Genomic DNA, 24087 nt, shown 5'->3' on the forward strand with positions numbered 1-24087 from the left:
TTGTCTGAGTTTGATTTGTTGTTTAAGGCCGCACTGAGCAATATTCCAGCTATATGGGGTTGGCTGAGTTCTGTGTAAACAACTCACTCACTCACACGCCCATTTATCCACCATCTCTCACTCACTAACCCATCCACTTGCTACTCATACATAAACTGACCGCCTCCGTGGTGTAATGGTTAGAGCGTCCGCCCGGAGAGCGGAAGGTCGCGGGTTCGATCCCCGACCGCGTCATACCAAAAGACGTTAAAATATGGTACTTGTTGGTCCCTGCCTGGCGCTCGGCATTAATGGGTACAACAAGAACTGGTCGGCTCGGAATCAGTATAATGTGTCTGCGTGGGGTATTCATGCTTCACTGCGGCATGGTATCTCAGTGAGCTAGCACTATAAAACCATCTTAAGTCTGGGCTAGTACAAGCAGCTGCACATACACATACACACGCATGCACGTCGTCATATGAGTGAAATATTCTCAAGCACAACGAAAACCCAATTTCACCTCACCTCACCTCATACATAAACTCACTCACTCACCCTTCATGTTATGTAAGAGTGAAAGATTACAGTTACTGTTACATTATCTCATTCTCACAAAACACTCAGCCAATTGACAGAGCTTACCAACTGATGCCATAACATATATTAGTATTGCAGCAGGTATGGAGTATACACAACTAATCTGGATCCAGAATCCCCACTGGGACAACTTTTGACAAACTACATGTCCTAAACTTCTAAAGAACTGGTTTTGATGTATGATTTATTTAAATATGACTAACTGCACTCCATCTTCCCTTTTACATCTAGAAAGACACATATCAGAATGGATGTTCTTTATAGAAGAGTAAAAACCAAGTCTCCTTGTACGAAGAAGTCTGTCGCTAATAATGTTGTTTCTTTTCCGCAAAAAGTATTCATGAGCAGTTTATCAAACATTACAACATTTAAAAAACAGACGAAACCTACATTTCTTCTTAAAGGGAGATTATTTTCCTGAACATAAAACAAATTTTTGTACCTTTAGGGCATCAAATGGGATTTACATAATTGAATACTTTGCCCAAGTATTTAAGAAAAACTAACGGCATCGACAAAGCGTATTTTCAACATTTTCCCAACTTCCTTTCAAAGGAAATTACTGTCTCAAATTTTTACCTCACTGGAACCAAAAGGTCAATATTCTATTTTGAAGTGAGCATTTTGCCAATTTTGTGTTAAAAAATCATTTTTTAGCTGTCCACAAATTGGACACTTCAAATATTGGGTCGAAAAGGGAAGATGTTTTTCATGATATGTTTCTAAAGGTTGATTTGATTGAGCTAATTTACATCAAGCAAGTCCAAATGAAGATCAGGTTAGATGCAGGACACAAGTTTAAAGGTTGTGAAAATAACATGACTTATGAGACATGAACTTTGACTTGTGATTCAGCAATGTTTCAAATTAAACGATTCATTTCTATGTTCAGTTGCTCTAAGATCTGTACTATTTTTTAGATCTGTACAAGGTATAGGTTCTTTATCTATTTTATTTCATGTAAATGCTTTAAGTTCTGTATTTTGTGTTAAATGATGTAAATTCTAAGATCTAATGCAAGTTTCTTGATCTATGAGATAAGTTCTGTTTTCCATGTTATGTTATCTGAGTTTTAGACCAGAGGTATCGTTCAGGATCTACGATCTAAGTTCTACATTTCCTATTGTTTGATCTAAGTTTTGCATCTTTCATGAGTTCTATTGCCCCTGTTGTTTGGGCAAAGTTTTAGATCAGAGGAAGCTTTCATGATCTAGGAATTAATTTCTGTAATTCCTTTGATTGATTTAAGTCGTAAGATTTAAGGTTTCATTCATGTTCTATGATGAAGATAAATTTTTCCATTTTTATCCCCTGCAACGCGTTTTGCTCTTTTCAGGCGCAGAACTTTAAAACTGTTCACTGTTTTATCACCAAATTCCATACATAGATAGGTCTATTGGTGAACTGGTGCCTTTTGGTAGTTTTGGATTCCTGAATAAAATAACTTTTTTTGTGTTTCCATGGCAACAATTTTGGCTTGAATTTGTTGGTAGTGCTCCTTTCTGGAGCAGAACTTTGAAACCTTTCAGTACTTGCCATTACGGTGGATATTGATGACTTTGTCTTCTTGTGATTTAAGTTTTAAGATTTAAACTATCTTTCATGAATATCTAAGTTCTGTTTTTCATATTATATGGGGCGGTGGGGTAGCCTAGTGGTTAAAGCGTTGGCTCGTCACGCGGAAGACCCGGGTTCGAATCCCTACATGGGTACAATGTGTGAAGCCCACTTCTGGTGTCCCCCGCCGTGATATTGCTGGAATATTGCTAAAAGCGGCGTAAAACCATACTCAGTCAGTCAGTCAGTCATATTATATGATCTCTATTCTAAGGTCTGTTCAATGTTTCATGTTATAGATATAGTAATCTATGTTATATTAGACTTAAATATAATACCCCCAAATATGTTATGTTATCTATAATATACACCAAAGAAAATTATCTTCAAAATAAATCTAAATGGAGCACAGAACAATCCTTCATTTCTGGCTGTGGCAAGCTAGACTTGCCAATCATTCTAGACTTAAGTAGGACGTCTATTGATGTTATTGTCTGGAGTTTAGCATACAGGCTTATGGCATGTGTTCTGTGGGGTTGAAGGTATATCCCAAATCCACTCCTGAAACAAAACCCAACACAATTTGCATGTGGGCCAAATATTTTTGGCTTGGAAAACATTTTTTGTAGGTGACAACTCAATTTATTTACAGAAGTAAGAGCTTGTTGAACTGAAATAAATAAATTGATAGCCCTGGTTAAGCAAATGGAACATGCAGTGATACGTTGAAGCCATCTGGTGATCAGAAGAGCCAGATAATGGCCATTCCCTTGTGGCATCTTGTCAGCCATTGGAACTGTCCAGCCTCTCACAGCCTGTCTGTAATATATGCTGCTCAACATATTTTAAGGATCACTCATTTAACTAGGATGACTATTGATCCTAAGCTAATGTTGACTAGGGTAGTTCTGGGAAAGCTGGCTTTATTGAGTTCCTGTAGTTTATTGCTGGTTTGGAGGAAGCTAATTAGCCATGCTGATTTCCTGTCTACCTGAGTGAGCGCAATTAGGCAGCATTGGTAGACAGACCTGCTTCTGTTGCAGGGAATTCTCACCTGTATGCTTCGGATCTGTTGGAGTGAGATTTGGTGTTTTCACTTTTACTGGGAATTGTGGGTGAAAATGTAAGTTTAATTTTTCCTGGGATCTATGGGAGTAAAACCTTATGTTTTCATTGGCCCTGGGATCTATGGGAGTAAAACCTTATGTTTTCATTGGCCCTGGGATCTGTTGGAATGAAACTGTATGTTTTCATTTGTCCTGGCATCTGTGGGAGTGAAACTGTATGTTTTCACTGTCCTGGGATCTGTGTGGGTGAAACTGTATGTTTTTACTTATCTTGGTGTATGTAGGAGTGAAACTAGGTCTCCACTTGTCCTGGGATCTATTGAGGTGAAACTGTATGTTTTCACTGGCCCTGGGATCTGTTGGAGTGAATCTGTATGTTTTCATTTGTCCTGGCATCTGTGGGAGTGAAACTGTATGTTTTCACTTGCCCTGGGATTGGTTGGGGTGAAACTGTAGATTTTCACTTGTCCTGGCAGATTCAGGGGCAAAACTCTATGTTAAGGAAAATCAGTTTAAATTGTTTGGGAAGCGATGTAAAGTACTGAAATCAGATGTTTATGGACTTGCCATATTTTATTGGTTAAAAATGTATAACCATTTTAACCTGAAATGCAATGTCACGAGTAATAAGTCAAGGATGGTTATCACACTGACTGACTGACTGACTGAGTTTAGTTTTTCACCGCTTTTAGCGATATTTCAGCAATATCATGTCGGGGGACACCAGAAATGAGCTTCATACATTGTGCCCATGTGGGGAATCGAACCCAGGTATTCGGCATGATGAGCAAACGCCTTAACCATTAGGCTAGCCCACCATCACATGGCCACTGAGGGTCCATCAAATCATATTGCCTTAATGTTACCATCATGTTTCTCATTGGCCACAATTATAAAAACAGATTGTCACCTTATGGTCTGATTCCAGTTTTTATTCTCCATACCTCATTTACGTCTAAAGATCAATATACTTTACACTGTATTGTTGTAAGGAACTTGAATTACAGGGATGTGCAGCATGTCTGTTGCCATGGCTGCAAGGTGCATGGAAATGTATCTAAATGTCATAGATCAATAAATTTACAAAAGGTAAGAGAGCTAGATGGATCTTAGATAATGTTAGACCTTCCAGAATGATTGTACAGTATTAAGATGGTAGAACAATCTACCTGAACAAAACAGGGAAAGAAATATGTGAAGGTCATATCATGAAGGTCAGTGTCATGTCAAAGTCATGTGGTTACTACAGATTTGTTTCATGGGTACCATAGACCCATGGTTAGATGGTTGGTTGGTTGGTTGGTTTGTTGTTTAACGCTGCACTGAGCAATATTCCAGCTATATGGCATCGGTCTGTAAATAATCGAGTAAATGATCAACATCATGAGCATCGATCTATGCAACTGGGATACGATGACATGTGTCAACCAAGTCAGAGAGTCTGACCACCCGATCCCGTTAGTCACCTCCTATGACAAGCATGGGTCACTGAAGACCAATTCTAACCCGGATCTTCACGGGTAATAGATCCATGGGTGTTCCTGGAGGGAATATATATTTTTTAAATAATATTTTTCATTTCTGAGACCCTTTTTACAGAAACTGACCATTCAGCCCTTAGAAAGAATATAGTCCTCCACCAAACTAGGCTTGTTGTGAGACGTGGCTAAATTGTTCAGGTAGATTGTATGCTGTTCATACAAATTAAAATGACAAACATGTCATGTAATTGCTGAAGTTGAAACATTTAAATGATATTTTCTGTGGAGCCGATAAAAGCAATACTTTGCGAACAAAGCTCTAATGGCCTAACGACGGTGTTGTATAGGTTCGTGGCAAAATAACATAAATCACATTTCCTCTTGGCTTGGATATATTCCATTTTGTGTGTCTCACTTACATAAACAACAAACCAAGTAAAAACAATCTTTTGAAAACAATTACACTCGTTGTAAAATATTCAGTTATAGAATAATGAACAGAATTCCTGAAGGGATGCATTTCAATTAACTGAATATCACGAAATTTCGTGTTCGTAGATTAGGTAGGTGTCTTGTGTAATTATTGCTGGGGAGACATTAAACATGTAGATTGTAATTCGTGTCTTGACCCATCATATCCCTTTTTGTGTGTATCAGTGCTGGTGTGTGTCCATGGATTGTCAGGTCATCACTAGAATATTGCTGAGGGAGACATTAAACATGACCCATCATATCACTTGAATATTGCTGAGGGAGACATTAAACAACATTCATTTAACTGTTCAATTATTCGATGAATTTATTCTGAAATTTGCCAGGACCAAGACCATCAGACACAGATGTACTAGTCTGACAACGTGCTGCCCTTGAGCCAAGAGTCCACTTACAAAACCAGTTCCATTTGCAGGCGTGTGTCGTCTTCACGTCTTTCTGATCTGTTTCCTTCGTGTGACGGATGAGTCTAACACACTTCCAAGATGGTGTACTTTTGTATATTCTGATTTTACTGCGTCACCAAGCTATCTGTACTTAGGACTCGGATCTGTGGGGGTGAAACTGTATATTTTCACTTGTCCTGGCATCTGTAGGTTTTTACTTGTCCTTGGATCTGTAGGATGAATCTGTAGGTTTTTACTTGTCCTGGCATCTGTAGGATGAATCTGTAGGTTTTCACTTGTCCTTGGATCTGTAGGTTTTTACTTGTCCTGGCTTCTGTAGGTTTTTACTTGTCCTGGCATCTGCAGGGTGGAGCTGTAGGTTTTTACTTGTCCTTGAATCTGTAGGGTGAAGCTGTAGGTTTTCACTTGTTCCTGGATCTGTAGGTTTTCACTTGTCCTTGGATCTGTAGGGTGAAGCTGTAGGTTTTCACTTGTCCTTGGATCTGTAGGGTGAAGCTGTAGGTTTTCACTTGTCCTTGGATCTGTAGGTTTTCACTTGTCCTTGGATCTGTAGGGTGAAGCTGTAGGTTTTCACTTGTCCTTGGATCTGTAGGGTGAAGCTGTAGGTTTTCACTTGTCCTGGCATCTGTAGGGTGAAGCTGTAGGTTTTCACTTGTCCCTGGCATCTGTGGGGGTGAAGCTGTAGGTTTTCACTTGTCCTTGGATCTGTAGGGTGAAGCTGTAGGTTTTCACTTGTCCTTGGATCTGTAGGGTGAAGCTGTAGGTTTTCACTTGTCCTGGCATCTGTAGGGTGAAGCTGTAGGTTTTCACTTGTCCTTGGATCTGTAGGGTGAAGCTGTAGGTTTTCACTTGTCCTGGCATCTGTAGGGTGAAGCTGTAGGTTTTCACTTGTCCTGGCATCTGTTGGGTGAAGCTGTAGGTTTTTACTTGTCCTGGCATCTGTAGGATGAAGCTGTAGGTTTTCACTTGTCCTTGGATCTGTTGGGGTGAAACTGTTGGTTTTCACTTGTCCTGGCATCTGTGGTGGTGAAACTATGTTTTCACTGTCCTGGGATCTGTGTGGTGAAATTGTATGTTTTCACTTGCCCTGGGATCTCGGAGTGAAACTGTATGCTTTCACTTGCCCTGGGATCTGTGGGGGTGAAACTGTATGTTAAGGAACATCCGTTTGAAATTGTTAGGAAGGTGTGTATTGTCTTTCTCATCTGTTTCCCTCGTGTGATGGATGAGTCTACCACACTTCCATGCTAGTGTACTTTGTATATTCTGATTTTACTGAGTCACCAACCACACTGTATTTAGGACTGACATTCTTTTGATATAAATGATCTATTCCAGAAAAAATGAAGAAATTTAATTCCCACATTACATCAGCCCAAAATAGCTTTATGTACATGCAGGGTAAAATGTTTTGTGAAAAAGTGAATTGTTAATCCTCTCCTTTTATATTTGATGTTTTATAGTGGTGTCTCCTCCAAACTAACCATCAGTGAGTGAGTGAGTTTAGTTTTATGACGCTTTAGCAATATTCCAGCAATATCATGGTGGGGTACACCAGAAATGGGCTTCACATATTGTACTCATCTTCAGAAGAAATCAGTGAGTTTAGTTTTGTGCTGTTTGTATCAATATTCCAGCAAAATCATCCAGAACTGGGCTTGAACCATTGTGCCCTTGTAGGGAATCAAACCCAGGTCTTTGGTATGATGAGCAAACGCTTCAACCACTAGACTACCCCACTGCAACTAACCATCAGAAATTGTCTCTTGACATTTATCCCAAGCACCCAAAGCATGTGAAAATGGAATAGTCAATCCCAAAAAGATATCTAGGGTATGTTTCTGTAAAACCTCGAGAACCACTTCTGATTTATTGGATAGCTCTGTCGAAGCCAGTACCTCTGAAACACGACTGTAGATATATAGATAGGGAAGTTTTGGCCCAATATACCACACAGGAACTGACTGGAAGAGATGCCAATGCTATCTATTGACTGACTGCAACTGATCCAAAAAATTCCATTTTCCCACGAATTTACGCTTCTGAAAATAGATGATTTATTGGTTTTTCTATCAATTTGGGGACATTCCTTGACCAAGTGCTGATCAGGAAGGTGATATATGTTATAGAATTTATTCAGTTATGACTAATCTTCAGTAAGATCATATACCATGAAGATGATATTCAGTATCGTACTGATTTCTTGATGAATCGTTGACATTGACATTGCCGATGTGGGTTGTGGGGATGGTAAATCACACAGAATAGACAGTTTCAATTACCCACAATATCAGGTTTATATACTGGATGCAAAATAATTTCATTAATAATTAATGAAATGCGATTTTATGGAATTGAATGGGTTATCAAATGTACATTAAACACTTTGTTTAAAATCATTTCAACATGTTAAAATGTTAAAGCTATATGTGTCAAAAAGGTAGAACTAATGTTTGACCTTGAGTAGGTTTTGACCCAAGCTAATCTTCCTAGGATGTGTACCCGTGAACGTCCGGGTTAGAACAAACCTTCAGTAACCCATGCTTGTCGTAAGAGGAGACTAACGGGATCGGGTGGTCAGGCTCGCTCAGCCTCGCTGACTTGGTTGACACATGCCATCGGTTTCCAATTGCACAGATTGATGCTCATACTGTTGATCACTGGATTGTCTGGTCCAAACTCGATTATTTACAGACCGTTGCCATATAGCTGGAATATTGCTGAGTGCAGCGTAAAACTAAACTCACTCACTCACATTCCTAGGATGTGTAGATATTAACTATACAATCTTATGTTTAAAAAATCAAGGATCTGGTCATAGTTAAATTCCCATTTACAGTTTGAGAAATCATCCATTTCATCCTTTTTCACCATAGTTATTTAATTGATCATGTCAGAAGCCCAAGACAAGTTTAAATAAGAAAAAAACTTCAAGTTCTCTGCCATGTTTGATTCTCATCCCTATGTTTCAATGTTTTCTGTAATTTTAAAATTCACATTTCCAATGGACAAAAAATGTCTTTATCCAACCTCATCCTTTCCAAACATTTCCCGAATCCAAATTGGGTGATTTTGAACCAGTGCACATCCATCAAAATCAGCTGAGTCCAACTGAGGGAACATGAGCGTGTATCTGCGTAAAAAGTCAACATTATTATACTTAGTCGCCATCTTCATCTGCCGAAGAAGATTAGAATTGTTCTAAGGTTGTTACTTCATGGGTAGTTGTCACATTATTGTTTTTTTCTGGGATGTGGTAACAAATGGGGGATGTGGAAAAGTCTAAAACCTTCCGTACCGTCTTTGGATGCTGGCTTCACATAATCAGCTTATGTTGTCTGCACATTGGAGATGCTACAGATTATGGATGACCACAAAGTAACCCCATTTGTCTGAATTATGCCACAATATACACCACTCTTTGTATAAGGGGATCTCAGGATTGTTCCTTACTTGTTTGTGTTGGTTTGGGTATCTTATTGGCTCTCTACTGTCTGTTCATGAATTTATCATTGTGCAGTTTTATATACAGGAAATATGGCATATATATGTTGTCTTTTGTCTGGTCTTGCAATATATGAATGCATAATTTGATTCTGGGTTTGAACTCTTGATATGGCAGCCATTTTGAAAATGACGTAATGTTGTCTTTTGTCTGGTCTTGCAATATATGAATGCATAATTTGATTCTGGGTTTGAACTCTTGATATGGCAGCCATTTTGAAAATGACGTAATGTTGTCTTTTGTCTGGTCTTGCAATATATGAATGCATAATTTGATTCTAGGTTTGAACTCTTGATATGGCAGCCATTTTGAAAATGACGTAATGTTGTCTTTTGTCTGGTCTTGCAATATATGAATGCATAATTTGATTCTGGGTTTGAACTCTTGATATGGCAGCCATTTTGAAAATGACGTAATGTTGTCTTTTGTCTGGTCTTGCAATATATGAATGCATAATTTGATTCTGGGTTTGAACTCTTGATATGGCAGCCATTTTGAAAATGACGTAATGCTGTCTTTTGTCTGGTCTTGCAATATATGAATGCATAATTTGATTCTGGATTTAAACTCTTGATATGACAGCCATTTTGAAAATGACGTAATGTTGTCTTTTGTCTGGTCTTGCAATATATGAATGCATAATTTGATCTGGGTTTGAACTGATTCCAAGCAACCTGTGCTGGTCTTAAGTGGTCAATGGATGAATTAAGTGGTCACAGTGACTTGTTGGTCATAATATCAATCTCACTGGCCGTGAAAGATTAACTTTAGGCATATTAAATAGCAGGTAATATTTATCTTCTTTTTTTAATAGTATCTATTGAAGTGTCTTCAAATAATTAATGATTGGTTGGTTGGTTTGCATGTTTGAATCACTTTCAGTGTTTGAATCACTTTCAGTGATATTTCGTTTTTGTTTGTTTTGCAATATTCCAGCTATATTGTGTCAGTCTGTAAATTATCCTTCAGTGATATTGTTCTAGGAATTTTGATACAATGACAGTGTCAAAACCAAGTCTCAGTCTATTAGTCAAAGTATTGTAGCCCCATGAGCGGTATCATGATCAGAACCATATTCAAAACATGGTCTGATACCTGGTTTGCATTGGAGACTAAACCAAAGTATGTGTATGTTCATGGTCACTTTAGTTTCCACTAAGTATGTGTATGTTAGTTTAGTTTCCACTGTGACCAGTGACAATATTTGCATATGTATCTGATCATGATAAATGACCAGGTTATAACACAATCCAGTATACATCAGTAACAAGTTACTGTCCTGAAATTTGTTAATCTGTGATGATGGAAGATCTGTTAAAAAATTAATTTCTCAGTGTCATATGATTGTTATTTCGAGTCAAAACATGATCTTAGGAATATCAGTATAATCAGATTTCCTGCAGAATAATTGTTTGTTGTCTTAACATGTTTTGTAAATTTGAGCATTTTCGCATTTATACACTCTGCTTGTAACAAGATATCAACAGACAAAATAGATCAAATTCATGTAAAAACTTTGAAACTGGCTTTCAAATATGAATGTACAAGACATTTTATGCAGTTCATTTCAAGTTCTCCTTAAACAAGAAATCAGTTTGATGCCTTTAAGGTTTGAAAAATAGTTTTGATATTGTCAACGTTCAGAATCTGATCCAAGAAAGTTTCGTCGATATCTAATTCCTGTCTAAATAGAAATTTAGCAATTATTCTCTGTGGGTTTCTATTGCAAGTAATACTTTGTTTAGGTAGCTGTAGAGAGGTATTGTGGATTTTAGGGGTTAAACTCTCCAGGGATTTTGAATGTTTGGATCATGAGATGATAATTGCCGCATCAGAGACTTAAAGTCAATACTCTGTCATATCAGGAGGACTAATCACACAAGGATAGAACAGAAAATAGAACCCATGATGTCGTCTTTTGTTCTTCAAGAGGGATTTATTGCCAAAGCACAAAGTATGTGTGGGGTTTCCAATAAAATGCAAAATGATGACTATAATAGGTTGTCATCCTGTTTGGGCCCCTGTGTCGTGTTACGACAGGCTTTCCACCTTGTGGTGCCAAAGGGCTTGTGGGAGAATGTGAGATTGTTCTGTGAATGTCAGGTTGTTCTGTGAAAGTTAGATTGTTCCACGAATATGAGATTTTATCATCCAAAACTGTGTTCCACAGGAGATATCGCTTGTGTGAGATCATATGATATCTCCTAGGAGATATCGTTTTGACAGTAGATTTTGTACAATGCCCTGTGTTGAGAGATGTACAATTTTCATTGAAAACTAATACCATCTCATTTTCATTACATTATCTGTTATTCTATCCATTTCATCTTTCATCACATTGTCTGTTATACCATCTCATTTTCATTGCCTTGTCTGTTATACCATCTCATTTTCATTACCTTGTCTGTTATATCATCTCATTTTCATCACCTTGTCTGTTATACCATCTCATTTTCATTGCCTTGTCTGTTATACCATCCCATTTTCATCACCTTGTATGTTATACCATCTCATTTTCATCACCTTGTCTGTTATACCATCTCATTTTCATCACCTTGTCTGTTATACCATTTTCATCTGTTATACTATCTCATTTTCATCACCTTGTCTGTTATACCATCTCATTTTCATCACCTTCTCTGTTCATACCATCATTTCATCACCTTGTCTGTTATACCATCTCATTTTCATCACCTTGTCTGTTATCATTTTCATCCATCTCATTTTCATCACCTTGTCTGTTATACCATCTCATTTTCATCACCTTACCATCTGTTATCACCTTGTCATCTCATCTCATTTTCATCACCTTGTCTGTTATACCATCTCATTTTTCATCTGTTATACCATCTCATTTTGTCACCTTGTCTGTTATACCATCTCATTTTCATCACCTTGTCTGTTATACCATCATAGGTATTTTCATTTTCATCACCTTGTCTGTTATACCATCTCATTTTCATCACCTTGTCTGTTATACCATCTCATTTTCATCACCTTGTCTGTTATACCATCTCATTTTCATCACCTTGTCTGTTATACCATCTCATTTTCATCACCTTGTCTGTTATACCATCTCATTTTCATCACCTTGTCTGTTATACCATCTCATTTTCATCACCTTGTCTGTCTCATCACCTTGTCTGTTATACCATCTCATTTTTCTCACCATGTCTGTTTTAGCATCTTGATATCATCACTTTGTCTATTCCAGCATCCCGTTTATGACCTTCTATTTCTAGCATCCAATTCTCATCCCCTTCTCAGTTCCAGCATCTCATTTCCATTTCATCAGTGTGTTCCCTTAATTTAAAAGGGCAAGAAGTAACATGCAGAGTGTAAAAATCTTCATCTTCTTCAAAATACCATATTGAAGATTTACACATGTATAGCTTTACTAAGAATGTTGGAATTAAGTTTGTTTCTGTTTATCTTCAGGTGTCCAGTGGCTGTGTCATTGACTGTGAATAATTTCTTTATCAGGTAAGCGACCTATTTTTGTATCACGTGTTTTATATACAACATGGTCTCTTGCCTCGGGGTCTGGTCAATTTCCTTTGATGTCATTGAGTTTCCATCCATTTCCTCACGTCTCAGCATGAATGGTGGAGATGACAGGAACAGGTCTGCATCAGTGAATGATGTAGTTTCTTGTGAAGTCTGCTGGATTCTGATCATTTCCATGTGACTGGGGCAGTGGGATAGCCTTGTGGTTAAAGTGTTTGCTCATCACGTTGAAATCTGGGTTCCATTCCCCACATGGGTACAATGTGTGAAGCACAGTTCTGGTGTCCCCCGTCGTGATGTCGTGATAGTGTGGGCACAGTTATTGCTGGTGATATTGCTGGGATATTGCTGGAATATTGCTAAAAGTGGCGTAAAAGCTCCCTCCCTCCAAGTGACATTGAAGAATACTATGATGACCCTGTCTTCTGTGAGTGAGTGAGTATGGTTTTACACCACTTTGAGCAATATTCCAGCAATATTCCAGCAATATCACTACATAGGACACCAAAAATGTGCTTCACACGTTGTAACATGTGGGAATCGAACACAGGTCTTCATCATGACGAGCAGACGCTTTAACCATTAGGCTACCTACCTCACTGCCCTGTATTGTGAATGATATGGAGCTGATGTGAAACAGGATTCACAATGGCTCTTGAATGTGAATGGTATTAGCGTTTGAGATCAATTCTGATTCTAAATGAATTGAATTAACCCTCTGGAAAAGGGTTTACCTATTGTAAGTCAAGGTTCATTATATATTCGATGGACAAAAATTGAGTATCTTCCAAAATGATGGTAGAATTATTAATGTATGGTAGAAGTTTCTGGAAGTCATCCTAAATGGTTGATTGTTTGCAAATATGGTTAGTGGTGAACTGATACCTTTTGATGATTTGGGATGTATATTTTTATCCATTTTTTTCTTCTTTTTTTTCAAGTTATACTTTACTGAAACTGAGGGTAGTGCTCATATCTTGAGCAAAAACTAACACCATTTGATATTTGTAGATTTATAATAATAATAATAATTTTTACGCCTAGAATTCAACATGATGCTGTTCTCTGGCGTTACATTATTACCCTGACGGAATTGTACTTTCAAAGCCGCTACTTAAGCACTTCGCGTGACCATATAGGTCTGTACATCCGCTTCTCAGGTTCCCATTATGAACAGCTGGGTGGACTGAGTGCAATGTGGACGAAGTGCCTTGCCAGGGACACAACACAGTATGAGACCCAGGTGACAAATTTTGGTGTCTCCACCGGGATTCAAACCCGGGCCTTTGGTGTGAGAGGCCAGCATGCTAACCACTACACCACTGTGCTCCACAGTTATTAAATAATGGTCATTATTGTTGCTGTTGTTGCTGGTGTTATTATTATTATTAGGATGGATATTTGTTCTGCATCCTGATGTCAAACTGTCACCTCCTTGTCCCTGCTTGAAACTACTAATTATTGACAGTTCTTCCAAAAGGACAATTTGCAGTAATTTTGAGTTTGGTTGTCCTGTGTGTATTGTATTGCAACCATTCTGTCTTGTGGTACGACACAGTTCCTCTGAACTCTGTGTTGGTACTGCTGAAAGGTTGGTCATTTTATGCCTTGCTGGGCGTGGGGAAGCTTAGTAGTTAAAGCGTTTGCTCGTCACGCTGAAGACCTGGTTTCCATTCCCCACATGGGTACAATGTGTGAAGCCCATTTCTGGTGTCCCTCACCATGATATTGCTGGAATATTGCTGAAAGCGGCATAAAACTAACCTCACTCAATCACTCATGCCTTGCTAAACTGACTGACTGACTGAGTATGGTTTTACCCCGCTTTTAGCAATATTCCAGCAATATCACGGTGGGTGCCTTGCTAAACCATCCCTTAGACGTTCATAGACCTGTCAAAAGACCTCTCTTCCTCTGATTGGCGGTGGGGTAGTCTAGTGGTTCATGTGTTCTCTTCTCACGCGAAGAAAAGGGTTTGAAGGGCACAACGTGTGAAGCACTTTTGTTGTGTCCCCCGCCATGATGTTGCTGGAATATTGCTGAAAATGAAAACTCACTCACTCTTCTGGAGATGAGCACAGCAAATGAGCTACAAATACCTTTTTATTTTTCCAGCTCTAATTTCGTACTCACTGTCACATATCGGCAAGTTATTCTTTAGTAAATGTTGTGAGCAGATTCCCGTAGGATTTGACAAAGTTGGTAGAACTGTTTCAGCACTCGTCGACATGCTCGGGCTTGGCACCCTGCCCCCAAAGACCGAGTGATAATTTCATTACAATTTGAATTAGTCATGCTCTTGGCCAAGCTTCTAAAAGACCTGTCTCTTCCAGAACTCTGTAGTTGAAATTTCTGTCTCACTGACTGAAAAGCTCGGTGAACATGTTGAGTTTCTGCCTCCCTGACTGAAGAGTTCCGAGATCATGTCACAAGGTGCCAGACTGGTAGATTGTCACAACAGGCTACACTGTCCCTGAGGAGAATCTTTACAGAATGCGGCAACAGTTTTGTTGACATATGCTGGGACGACTGCATCAGTCATACATGTTGTGGGGTCACCACAAAAAATATTCATGTGATATGTAGGTGGTCATTTAGTGTTGAGTGAAGCCTGGATTAATTAGGAATCTGTTATTTAAATGAGATTTGTCAGTCTTATTTTAGATGTGAATTTGTTAGGTTCTGCCTCCATGAAGGATCTTAGTAAACGGAATACAAGGAAGGATGGTTACAGTATTGACCTTGTAGATGCCTCTTGAGTTAAAGTGAAGACATACGGACAGAGAATTCACCCATAGATGTTTTATAGATGTTTTGTATGAACTGTTATCAACTAATGTTGTTATATTTGACATCTTCTCTCTGTTATCTCCAATGATATATTGCTTGATCCCCTGAGATCTCACAGATATTGAGCTATTGTTATTTCTGAGGAGATATTGCTAGATATTCTTTAAACTAATGCCAAGGAGATATTGCATGATCTTCTCTTGTTATCTCCAGGAGATGTTGCATGATCTTCTCTCTGTTATCTCCCAGGAGATGTTGCATGATCTTCTCTCTGTTATCTCCCAGGAGATATTGCATGATCTTCTCTCTGTTATCTCCCAGGAGATGTTGCATGATCTTTTCTTGTTATCTCCAAGGAGATATTGTATGATCTTCTCTTGTTATCTCCCAGGAGATGTTGCATGATCTTCTCTTGTTATCTCCCAGGAGATGTTGCATGATCTTCTCTTGTTATCTCCCAGGAGATATTGCATGATCTTCTCTGTTATCTCCCAGGAGATATTGCATGATCTTCTCTTGTTATCTCCCAGGAGATGTTGCATGATCTTCTCTCTGTTATCTCCCAGGAGATGTTGCATGATCTTCTCTTGTTATCTCCCAGGAGATATTGCATGATCTTCTCTCTGTTATCTCCCAGGGAGAGATATTGCATGATCTTCTCTCTGTTATCTCCCAGGAGATATTGCATGATCTTCTCTTGTTATCTCCCAGGAGATGTTGCATGATCTTCTCTCTGTTATCTCCCAGGAGATGTTGCATGATCTTCTCTCTGTTATCTCCCAGGAGATATTGCATGATCTTCTCTTGTTATCTCCCAGGAGATGTTGCATGATCTTCTCTCTGTTATCTCCCAGGATATATTGCATGATCTTCTCTAGTTATCTCCCAGGTTATACTGCATGATCTTCTCTCTGTTATCTCCCAGGTTATACTGCATGATCTTCTCTAGTTATCTCCTAGGACATATTTCTTGATGTCACCCAAGCAGTGTATCCTGTGGAAGCCAGTTTCAGATGATGAATTACAGGTCATTTTGATTACACTGGAATATTACATACCACAGCCTGAAAACAACATTCAGTTACCAGGACCTACGGGACTGTCATTTCACATCATCAAAGTCACAACTAATCCAAAATGGCCTCACTTCTCCTGAAGGTCGTTGCTACCAATATAGGGCCATGCTTCAATCTTTCAAAAACACTTTTTAGCTTAATCCCTTTTCTTGCCAGAACTGTACATTGATGTATGCAAAACGTCTGCATCTTGGAAGCTTAGGATTAGGTACACAATGAATGATTCATGGATATATCAATCATGCCCCTGAACCATTTTTCCGTCCCTGCTGATATCAAACTTCCCTTCTTAGCTCTGACACCTCACAAGGCAGCCTGCATCAAAGGTTTTGTCGGAATTGTAATCCAAATGTTTAGATTTCTGAAATTGGATTTGGGTTTTATTTGAGGGATTGATTAAAACACCTCCAAAATAATGGTTGCCTTATCAAGCACATATAGCACGTGATTGTAAAAATGACTTTCACGTTCTGCTTTATGTTGGGAGTTTTTATGGTCTTCCTAAAAGTATCGAACAGTGTTTTGGCATAAAAAAGGTTTTGTCATCAAAAATTGCAGATTTTATTCTTCTTGAGACATTTCATGCTGCATTCTGACGTGTTGAGGAATTCGGTGAGTTGGGTCACTACATGTGTTATGGAGTATGAACCAGTGAGTTCCCAGATGATATGGGGGGGGGATAGGGTAGCCCAGTGGTTAAAGCGTTCACAACGTAACGCCGAAGACCCGGGTTCGATTTCCCACATGGGTACAATGTGTGAAGCCCGTTTCTGGTGTCCCCCTGCTGTGATACTGCTGGAATATTGCTAAAAGTGGCGTGAAACAATCTGAGCAAACGCTTTAACCACTAGGATACGATGATGATGATGATGATGTGAAGCCTGTTTCTGGTGTCCCCTGCTGTGATACTGCTGGAATATTGATGATGATGATGCTGATGATGATGATGATGATGATGATGATGATGATGATGATGATGATGGTGGTGGTTGTGATGGTTTTTGTGATGATGATGATGATGATGATGATGATATTTCACTGGTAATCCAGTCTGATGGCAAACTATGGAATGTCAGTTCATCATGTCAGATGCCTAGAGCAAATGTCATCTTGACAGAAATAGAATTCCACTTTCATTAGAGAAGGTACTCAAACCCTGTATTCTAATCTAAAAACTTCGGATTCAGGTTGCACAGGATCCAAACTTAAGGTGAACAAAGGGAAGTAACTCTGATTTGACTCAGAGACTAAACATCTGGACACGGTACATTCGTTATTTCTCTCACAGAATATTTCACTGACAATAAATGCGATCTATAGAGAGATATGATTAATATCCCTCATTAGAGAATTTCTGAGACGAATATATGAGATGATATTTGTGTACTCGTAAAATACCAACACCTTGGTAATGACTCGTGTAGTTCTCGAAACTAGCCACTTTATGTCATTTTATTTTCCATTCCATTAGTCAAAGGAGGCCATTGCTTAATCTCAGAATGTCATCAATAGGCATGATGAATATACTTAAGGTTACAATTTCTTTTCTTGCAGCAGATGTATTTTCATTTTGAAGAGATTCTGGAGTGAAAATGTCACATTTTCGGGGGAAGGGGGGCACCATGTAATTAATATTTGTGGGTGAAAGCATCACAGACAAGGTATCTTTTAAGTCACTGAAAAATATGCAATTTCTACAAAAGGAAGAGTTGAACATGGAATTTTTTCTCAACATGTATTTCATACCATTGATGAGTTTGTTGAGGGATCTGAGAGCAAATTAAACACATGATTTTTAACAAAATGCTTACATTTTTTGTATGAAAAATCGCCAAGGGATTACATAATTATTACATGATTACCATATTCTACACAATACACCCTTCATTTTTTTCCATACATTAGGCCAGACCAATTTTATTTCTTGTTTTACGGATCTGCCGGTCATATTTTTTCAAGAATAAGAAAAAAAAGTAAAAATGAATTTTTCCACTCAAAAAATAAAATTCTAATGTTTTTATTGGCCAAAAATATAAACTTAACTGAAAATTTGTTTCAGATTGGTCATATTTTTTAATAATAATAATAGCAAAAACGTAATTTCCCCCGCTCCAAAAATAAATCCTAATAAGTGAAATACTCTTGAAATCAGTGTGAAACCTAATATCTCACTCAACATATTTTTAGTTTATAAACAAACCAAAAGAGTTAACATGGAAACTCATGTGAGTTTTTGCTTTGACCAGTGATTTCTTAATTTTTTTTATTTCCCTCCTGCCTTTAGGTTTTCTAAGGACAAAAATCTGTAAAAGAAGAAATAAAATTGGTCTCCCTTAACACGGATTTACGACAGCTGTACTGAAACAGTACTCAGGCCTTTCTGAAGCATTGTTTTTAGGATAACATTTATTGTGAGGTGATGTTAAAATGATCATGTCTTCATTCTGATGAAATATCTTTTCACTTGAACAAGAGTGAGTGAGTTGGGTTTAAAGCCGCTGTGAACAATATCTCAGTTTTGTGACAGTGTTGCTGCTTGTAGTTGGAGAAACTCGTTCGTGAAGATCCAGGGTAGAATTGATCTTCAGTAACCCATGCTTGTCGTAAGAGGTGACTCACGGGATCGGGTGGTCAGGCTCGCTGACTTGGTTGACACATGTCATCGGTTCCCAATTGCGCAGATCGATGCTCATGCTGTTGATCACTGGATTGTCTGGTCCAGACTCAATTATTTACAGACTGCTGCCATATAGCTGGAATATAGCTGAGTGTGGCGTAAAACTAAACTCATCCACTCACTCACCGAAGTCTGAAGTGAGGCATATGTCAGATGTTTACAACTTTCTGAATTTCATTTGGATTATATTTTTAATTTTCAATATATATGGACCTTTCTTAGTCTGTCTTCCAGACACTTGGGAATATATTCCGAAAAATCTTATTCTTGGATGTTTTGGCAAGTCTACATTGTGACAGCATTAAGCTAAAATAACTGTTTTTCTAAATTTCATTTGAATTATATTTTGAATTTTCTATATATGTTTCTTGATACTATAATCATATTTTTTGGCTTAATGTTAATCTTCATTTGATAATGTAAAAAGTAGTGCTTGTTGGCAATATGAAGCGCTATAAGGCAGGGGATTCTTGCTGTATGGAATATGGTATTATTTTGCCCATCGGAACATAGCATTCCTTGGAGAGAGTATATTAAATTATAATAAAAGAGAATGAAACCCCTTGTAATCATTTGAGAATTCAATATGATATTTTCCAGTTTTTTCGCTTCCAGGCAGTTTTAATAGACTTCTGCTGCCAAGCCAGGTTGTTTATAGGACAATTAACTACTGGATTTCATCAACTAAATCAACTTGAGGTTGACATCCTCTTCGTGCCTGAAAACCATGTTATAAGTCTTTGAAATGCTGCTTACAGTAATGGAATGTAAACAAGGCTATATGGTGGAAGAATGTAGAGCTATGATCGTAAAGGTCATATGTTACAGGAAAAGACCTCTGGTCAAATCCCCATATTATCTGGAGCCAGTAAGTGAAAAGTGTTGCGTTTAAAATGCGCTTCTTTCAGTGTCAGTTTTGACCCAAGAAAGGGTAAGTTTCTTGGCCATTGTAGGCTTGAATCATTTGAGAATTGATTGCAATATCTTTGCGTTAGTGGAGATATGGGCTGTTGGTTTGTTGTTTAATGGCAAACAGCAACAGGGTTATTGGATGTGATGGTAAATAAGTAAGGTTATCAGGATGTGATGGTTATTAAAATAGGGTTATAGGGTGTGATGGTTATAAAAAAACAGTGCTAAAGGATGTAAGTGAGTGAGTGAGTTTAGTTTTACGCCACACTCAGCAATATTCCACTTATATGGTGGCTGTCTGTAAATAATCAAGTCTGGACCAGACAATCGAATGATCAGCATCATGAGCATCGACCTTCGTAATTGGGATACAATGACACGTGTGAACCAAGTCTGCGAGCCTGGCCGCCTGATCCTGTTAGTCGCCTCTTACAACAAACATGGATTACTGAAGATCAATTCTAACCCGCATCTTCCCGGGTCTATGACTGTTGGTAACCTACAGGTTAAAGGGTAGAACATCACGTTGATTGAGCTGGGTTTCATTTACCAATTGTTGACATGGCGACCACCCAAGATTTGGGGATATTGATCAAAGTAGCAAGTACTTGATGACTGTTTGTTCGAATTCAAAACTTTATGTGATTTGTGGTTTGTCAAAACTTATTTTTTATGGTGTTACTGAAGTAGGTTTATCTCATTCACTCAAAACACACACTGCACCGCTAAACTCCAAAACACTCTTCTCTTCTCTTCTCCGCTCCACCACCCTCTTCTCCAAAACACTGTTCTCTGCACCACACCACACCTCTCCTTTCCACTCCACTCCACCCCACTTCAAAACACTCCACTCGTCTCCACTTCAAAACACTCTTCTCCACGCCACGTCACGCCACGCCACACCGCTCAATCATTGAACCACTAACAAAGACTTACATTGTCACCAACTGCCAAAACTAATGTTATTAAGGAAGGACGTCATTTCTAAAAAGCAGCAGTAACAGACTATTTAAGCAGTGACATAAGTTTTGTCATAATGCCATGATAGATATAGTCTTCAATCTACATGTTTCACTGCTTCAGATTTGCCGCCATCATTTCACTTGTTCAAGTCTACCACAGTCAGTGGGTTACCAATACTTGGGAACATTCACACAACTCAAACCTACCTGATGGCGTGTTGGATTCTCCTTCGCTAAGCATGAGATTAAAACTTGTCTCAAGCCAGTCTATAATGTGCATCTTCCACTCACTCAGACTTTATCGTTCCACAGTCTAATGGAATTAGGTCGATGGACGAATTATCAACCCTTACAGGGCCTCTCTCAGAAACTCTTTGAACTTTTGATAGATTTTCAATCTCTTGGACTTTTTAGAGTAAAATGTAACAGTTCATCAAAGCTTTTGAAATGCATGACTTACAACCTTAAATAGGCCTCTCTGAACCTAGTCATCCAACTATTGTATCAAACCTTTTGATAGATTTTCAATCTCTTGGACTTTTAATTGTAAAATGTAACAATTTATCAAAGCTTTTGAAATACATGACTCAGAACCTAAAATAGGCCTCTCCATTGCTAGTCTTCCAACTATTGTATCAAACCTGCTTTATTTGAAGTCTATCAAATGTTGAAGAATTAGGATCAGATTCTTTGCAAAGTAGATTCAAGCAATGCCAGATCATGAACCGGTGCTCTTCCGCAACACGTTGCTGCCTGCACGGAGTTAATTTGCTGGATTATGCAGTCGAAAAAAGCAAACTGGCAGACTCACTACATGTCCTATATCAGGTGACTGACCTTTCCAGGAAACATTTGTCAAGACGTAAATGGCGCCATTGCTGTCGAGAAATTTCTGTCTCCCAGCAGTATTGTAAATGATATTTTGTTTTGATTAAAGGACAATTTACGTGATGAAAACTGGACATTTGAGTTGGGTCTGCATCATGGATTTCTTTTTCAATTTTTAGATAAAACTTGTGTTAAAAAATAGGCACTTGATCAAGAGTTTGTCAGAAGCAGGCTCGGTTTCACTTTACAGGCAAGAGAGAGACAAAATTAGTCAGATTTTTATTTTCAGTTGACATGTTTTTGCTCGGGAATTAGGAATGTAGTAACTTTTTTTTGTAAAACAACTCTTATTTTGGGGACATCAGACATTTCCAGATTAAACCTTTGTAACTCCTTCTTAGTGAGACAAATTCTATTGTCCAGTAATTATCAAACAAACATTTTTGTTTTAATTTCCATCCCTTAAAACAGGTATTCTTGACACAACAGTCCATGAACACAGTGTCCAGATATACAGGGTTATACTGTATTAGAAATTAAGGAGGGAACCTTAGAAGTTTCTGCTTATGGATTGAGTGAGTGAGTGAGTGAGTATGGTTTTACGCCGTTTTTAGCAATATTCCAGCAATATCATGGCGGGAGACACCACAAATGGGCTTCACACATTGTGCCCATGTGGGGAATCGAACCCAGGTCTTTGGTGTGACGAGCGAACACAAAAACAAGACAAAACAGACAAAAAGACATTAAGACAAAAAGAGATGAATAGAGATCTCTTCTCCCGAGTCTTTGACAAGAAGGGACATGTCAGTGTGACAATATCTGAGACTGTATGTACAGACATGTATCAGAGCATCGCCATCTGCTTGTGGTGTCCTTGATAAGAACTCCTTGCTCACAGGACATTACCCGATGCAGCAACATTGGTACTGGAGGAATGTAGCAGTTACAATCAGAGTTATCTCCCTTCTTGTTTTCCACAATCAACAATGTTCCAGCTATATGGCAGTGGTCTGTAAATGATTGAGTCTGGACTAGACAATCCAGTGATCAACAGCATGATCTACACTGACTGACTGACTGAGTTTGGTTTTATGCGGCTTTTAGCAATATTCCAGCAATATCACGGCGGGGACACCAGAATGGGCTTCACTCATTGTACCCATGTGGGGATTCGAACCTGGGTCTTCGGCGTGACGAGCCAACCATGATCTACACAGTTGGGATACAATCGGAAAGTCCATTAGAGTCCTGTTAGTCGCCTTGCACAGCAATCATGGGTTCTCTCCCCTCTCTTCATTATCATACATCATCATCATCATCATCATCATCATCATCATCATCGCCATTGCCATCATCATCACCGCCGTCGCCGTCATCATCTTTGTTATCAAATATTGTTTTTATACTATTGTTCTCCCTCATTTTTCTGATTCTGTTATTCATGTACTATCTCCTGTCTTCCTTTATTATACCACCCTCACTTTATTGCCACTGGTGTTTTATTCATATGGATACTATCCAAGATGTCCCATGAGGTCTCCAAGACCAAATTAGTCCCCAGAACCTCATGCTTCTATATAAGATAATTTAGGAAAGATCAGTGGCCAGAACTTAATGCAAGAAGTAAGATGTATAAACCACAGAAGACCACCCCTTTAGTATCTTAGGTTGGCACTTGGACGATTTATGATCTCGTCAAACCCAGCAGCATTCCCTAGGCGGTGGTGTAACCAAATTGTAAAAACGTTCGCTCAGCACACCGAAGGCCTGGGTTTGATTCCCCACATGGGTACAATTTGTGAAGCCCATTTCTGGTGTCCCCCACTGTGATATTGCTGGAATCTTGCTAAAAGCAGCGTAAAACTAAACTCACTCACTCACTCACTCACTCACTTAGCAGCATTCCCATATGAGGTCATTATCTGTTTCGGTTTGCCTGCTGCGGACAAGAACCCAGTCTCATCTATTCTCGCAGAAAATTACATTCACTCTTGTCACTGAAAACAGTGACTTTTTTTTACAAAACCATTCTTAGGACTTCAAAAACTTGTAAACAATTTAGATTTATTTCTAGCCAGACAGCGGTCAGTAAGCTAGAACTTGTTGTCCCCAAGTGGACGATATGCTCATTAATTAGAAAAGGTCTTAAAAAATCTCCAAAGCTTTCGCTGAGGGATTTGTGTAACTTAATTTTCGGGTTGGTTTCGATTACGATAGTGGTTAGTGACGTTCCACATAGAGGTG

The 24087-nt window shown here is 38.6% G+C and overlaps 1 protein-coding gene across 5 annotated transcripts in view; it reads left to right on the forward strand.

The window, feature by feature from the left end:
* Positions 1-24087, forward strand: part of LOC124255131 (polypeptide N-acetylgalactosaminyltransferase 5-like) — a 392350-nt gene that overhangs the window by 281073 nt on the left and 87190 nt on the right. For all 5 annotated transcript variants that reach the window (XM_046688967.1, XM_046688968.1, XM_046688970.1 and 2 more), the window contains one exon: positions 12527-12571. The gene's annotated coding sequence lies outside the window, so the exon portion shown is untranslated. The remainder of the gene's footprint in view (positions 1-12526; positions 12572-24087) is intronic.

The sequence above is a fragment of the Haliotis rubra genome, unplaced genomic scaffold, assembly GCF_003918875.1.
Source record: "Haliotis rubra isolate DU_JTF1 unplaced genomic scaffold, ASM391887v1 Scf594, whole genome shotgun sequence".
Lineage (NCBI taxonomy): Eukaryota > Metazoa > Mollusca > Gastropoda > Lepetellida > Haliotidae > Haliotis > Haliotis rubra.